Below are 5,316 nucleotides of genomic sequence, written 5' to 3' on the forward strand. Positions count from 1 at the left end.
CAGCAGGTTTCGGAGGTGTCTGTGGGAAATGGATGGATTGCAGCAGGTTTCGGAGGTGTCTGTGGGAAATGGGGGGATTGCAGCAGGTTTTGGAGGTGTCTGTGGGAAATGGGGGGATTGCAGCAGGTTTCGGAGGTGTCTGTGGGAAATGGGGGGATTGCAGCAGGTTTCGGAGGTGTCTGTGGGGAATGGGGGGATTACAGCAGGTTTCGGAGGTGTCTGTGGGAAATGGATGGATTGCAGCAGGTTTCGGAGGTGTCTGTGGGAAATGGGGGGATTGCAGCAGGTTTTGGAGGTGTCTGTGGGGAATGGGGGGATTGCAGCAGGTTTCGGAGGTGTATGTGGGATATTGGAGGATTGCAGCAGGTTTCGGAGGTGTCTGTGGGAAATGGGGGGATTGCAGCAGGATTCGGAGGTGTCTGTGGGAAATGGATGGATTGCAGCAGGTTTCGGAGGTGTCTGTGGGAAATGGGGGGATTGCAGCAGGTTTTGGAGGTGTCTGTGGGAAATGGGGGGATTGCAGCAGGTTTCGGAGGTGTCTGTGGGAAATGGGGGGATTGCAGCAGGTTTCGGAGGTGTCTGTGGGGAATGGGGGGATTACAGCAGGTTTCGGAGGTGTCTGTGGGAAATGGATGGATTGCAGCAGGTTTCGGAGGTGTCTGTGGGAAATGGGGGGATTGCAGCAGGTTTTGGAGGTGTCTGTGGGGAATGGGGGGATTGCAGCAGGTTTCGGAGGTGTATGTGGGATATTGGAGGATTGCAGCAGGTTTCGGAGGTGTCTGTGGGAAATGGGGGGATTGCAGCAGGATTCGGAGGTGCTGCTGCAGTCCCTCTGTGATAGATGTGGGAGAAACTTAATATTTGCGGTTAACACCCGAAAACTGTTGTTTTCGGGGGTTATGCCACAAATATACAATGATAAATGGGCCCCGATGTGACACTATATTGCTGCCTGGATAGAGATACTGTATATTCATAAAAGGCACAGCAGAGGCATAGATAATTGACAAATTCTACTGAAGATGTAAAGATATAGATGAGATGCACAGAAGGACTCAAGAAAGATTAAGCAATATATTTAGTAGAAGCCAATATGTTTAATTGAGATGAAAATTAAAACGTTTCGCTATTACAAATGAATGAAGATGGAGGAATCTGGCCGATTGCATATCCATAGCCAGCAATACACATCAACAGCTTCACTACCAGGCTGCAGTGACATCATTCTGTTCATCATTCTTTAATAAATGTCTTAAACAGCAGAAGTACTAATAATCACCCCCCTCCCCCGTGACCCACCCCTCCCGCACATTTATTTAACAGCAGGACTTCTAATAATAAAAACACCCCCACACCCTCTCCCCAACCCCTCGGCCATAGGTGAAACTAGACATTTGATAATGGGTGGTCCCAGCAGGGTTGCAAGACATTGGGCGGACCCTATTATGGTGGATGTGCGGGATCAAATGGGTGGGTATGTCAACTCCCCTTCATGGACTCCATGAATATAGAGTCGCCACGAAGTGAGGGCATGAGCTGCGGAGGTGTGTTCAGGGACAGACAGACCTGATTACAGCTGGGAAGCTGCACATTTTTCCTGTGCCTCCCCATTTCTCCCTCCCCTTACTTCAGGTCGATCTGGAGGTAAGGCAGATGGGCGGGATTTTATGCTTTTCAGGGTGCCTGGAACCCTACACAACAGTGTACCATGCTTAATGGTTGGGCCCATGCTGGATGTGGTCATAGCATCTTGGGGGTCATGGTACCTTGGTGCGTGTGCACTGTGATGCATGTGCAAGCTACTGATAATCGCTCAACTGGGTAAATATAGCGGCATTTCGGACATATCTGAATCAGGCCCAATGTTCTGAGGCTGTGATCTATTTATTTCAAATTACTTTTATCATTGGGCTGTTTTCACTAAAAAAGGACAGGTCCAGTAATCGTTTCTTGTGGAATGGTACTGAAATCCCGGTGGTTCAAATACCGACTGCAGAAGCCCGACGGAGGACATCCCAACTGGGGCTGGAAAGTATTGTAATTCTCCCCTCACCTCCCCTAACCCTCCCTTAGTGATGCCTAACCATTAACAGGGGTGGTGCCTAATCCTAACCCCCAATCCCTGGGCTAAGCAGTATATTTACCCAGCTGTTGACAATCGGGATGGCGGGGGTCAGGCTTCCAGCGTCAGGATTAAGATAGGCGTCTGAATTTCTACGCCTATTTTAAATCCTATGCCAGCACTTGTGCAGTTGGGATATAGACTGTCGGCATTGCGTCCGCCGGTCTACTGACTGCATCCCTTTCTCGGTTTGTCTAGATTTAATTTAAATTATTGCAGCAAACAAGGTGGTTCTCTACTTAGGGTCCCATTTAATGTGACATAACCCCTTTAGCACTGGCTAAAGGGGTTATGTCATCCTTTCAGTACTTAATAAACAGCAGTAAATTTAGTTTGCCGCTGTCTGTCACCCGAATCCCCGCCAGGTGAAAGTGTAATGCCCATGTGCAGACTGGCCACCTGGCTTGTGCAATAGACAACAGCCCATTGCTGGCAGCTATAGGCTGCCAGCAACAGTATGGAGGACATCGCTGGACCTAGCCGGATGGGTAAGTAATGTTAAATACCAATTGCATATTCGCTAGTATCACAGCGATACTAAATGAATATGCCGCTGGTAATATGGATTGTTGTTAAATTGAGCCCTTATTACTTTACCACTACCTTTTGCATAGAAGAATGCCTTTGTGTAGCTTTCCCTGCTGTAGAGATATAATTATATCAGAGCAGTGAGAAGTACACTGCTATACAGCTACATATACATGTGGGGAAGCAGGTCATATGCTAATACTACTCCTCTTTTACATGGCAGAGCAATAAATCCACCCCCCTCTCTCTTACTATATAACAGTGCACAGTCAATAGTTCAGTAAACATGCTCACAGTTTTACGCAGCAAAGCCCTAATCCCGGTGAGCACAGGAAAAGGGGAGATGTGCACTTCAGTCACACACACAGTGCACTTAGGCAGCGTGGAGGAAGGACAGGGACGTGCTAGCTGTGCAGAGGAAGGAGAGTAGCTATGACACTGTCTGGCTCCCACCGTGCGGGGAAAACAGTAGGGCTCGTGAATGCACTATATCTAACTAATAGGGAGCATGCCATGCCCCTGCTCTAGCTGGGTCTGAAGGCAGTTTCCCCCGGGAATTTGTTAAACTGCAGGACTATTAATAATAACAATAATAATAATTACACCCCCCACAGTGAGCTCTCTTGCTTCAGATAGTAAACTAAAGGCACTGGCAGTGCAGGCACCTCACCTTAGATTCAGCAGCTGAGCAGCGCGCTTAGCGATGTCCTCTCAGTTCTTCCTATGCTGAGTGTCTGCTCCTCTCCCCCCTCTCTGTGCGTGTCACGTGTACACAGTGTAGGGGAGGAGGAAACACGTCACTGACTAGGAACTTGAAGAGAGTGGCGTGTGCTGGTGCTGGCAAGCAACATTCCCTCTGCCCTGCTTTATTATACATCACCGTTGGCCCCGCAAATGGGCCCCCTGGGACCTGCCGGGCCCTAGGCGCGCACCTGCGTTGCCCAGCGGTAAATCCGCCTCTGGTTAGGCTCCACTAAGGGAGGTTAGGGGGGGAACAGGGGAGGTTGGCATACTTACCAGCCTCTGTCGGGATTTTCATCCTGTCATGCAGCAGCTGTCGGGATTTGAACCAGTGGCTAAACAGCCACCGGAATTTCAATCATATTCCTTGCCAAACTCTGGAATGGGATACATTGCAGAACTTGGACCTGGAAAGTAATACCCAATAGTGCTTCTTATCGCAGTGTGCTGTGAAAGGGATCCAATTGTAAGAGCTGTCTTTTGTGATTTCGAACACATTTCTATGTACATGCTGCCATTATTAATGCCGGTATGTACAAGATAAGTGACGGGATACACCGCATCCACAATGTGCTGCTCAGTACGTACTGCCCCAAATGCTCCATTTTTTTAGCTGTCGGGCTTTTGTAAGCTGCCGCTTCATGGTGGGTTGCAGGTGAAAATTTAAAACGGCACCCACAGTCAGTGTATAGACTGGCGTGCTTTATACTGACTGCAGCTTTATACTGACTGCAGCTTTATGCTGACTGCAGCTTTATGCTGACTGCAGCTTTATACTGACTGGCATGCTTTATACTAACTGCAGCTTTATACTGACTGGCATGCTTTATACTGACTGCAGCTTTATACTGACTGGCGTGCTTTATACTGACTGCAGCTTTATACTGACTTCAGCTTTATACTGACTGTAGCTTTATGCTGACTGCAGCTTTATGCTGACTGCAGCTTTATGCTGACTGCAGCTTTATACTGACTGGCATGCTTTATACTAACTGCAGCTTTATACTAGGGGTGAGCGGGTTCGGATTTCTGAAATCCGAACCCCCCCGAGCCCCCCCGATCCGAGTCCGATCCGAGTCAGGCTCGACTTTTCCCGCCTGACTCGGATCTGAAATCGAGGCAAAACGTCATCATCCCGCCTTCCGAGTCTCGCGGGTTTTGGATCCTATATAAGGTACCCGCGTCGGCGCCATTTTCTCACTCGGCTGTGGACAGTGAAGAGGGAGGGTGGGAGTTAGGGCTGTGTAGTGTAGTGTAGTGTAGTGTAGTGCTGCTGTTGTCCACTACTTCAAAGTCCATAGGGGCTGGCTGTGTTGTGCTGTGCTGCTGTTGTTAATAGGGGCTGTGTCCACTACTTCAAAGTCCATAGGGGCTGGCTGGACTGTGTTGTGCAGTCAGTTCTCCATAGGGGCTGTGTCCACTCCAAAGTCCTGTGCAGTGTCCCAGTCCTAAAGGAGTGCTGTAGTGTTGTCCAGGGGGTGCTCTGTCCATCAGGGGTGCTCCCCCCAAGTGCTAAAAAAATAATATATTTTCTGTGTTTGTGAATTGTGTGCGCAGTAGCCGCACGTGCATCAACAAAGTAGTGCCAAGCGTGCGCCTGTGTCATAAGTAAAGGGCCGGCTGGCTTGACCGTTAAAGGGTGCTGTAACCCCCGAAAGTACACTCCAGTCCAAACCAAAAAAAAATTATTTTCTGTGTTTGTGAATTGTGTGCGCAGTAGCCGCACGTGCATCAACAAAGTAGTGCCAAGCGTGCGCCTGTGTCATAAGTAAAGGGCCGGCTGGCTTGACCGTTAAGGGTGCTGTAACCCCCGAAAGTACACTCCAGTCCAAACCAAAAAAAAAATTATTTTCTGTGTTTGTGAATTGCGTGCGCAGTAGCCGCACGTGCATCAACAAAGTAGTGCCAAGCGTGCGCCTGTGTCA

This window comes from Taudactylus pleione, unplaced genomic scaffold (assembly GCF_031769625.1).
Source record: "Taudactylus pleione unplaced genomic scaffold, aTauple2 ptg000834l, whole genome shotgun sequence".
Classification (NCBI taxonomy): Eukaryota; Metazoa; Chordata; class Amphibia; order Anura; family Myobatrachidae; genus Taudactylus; species Taudactylus pleione.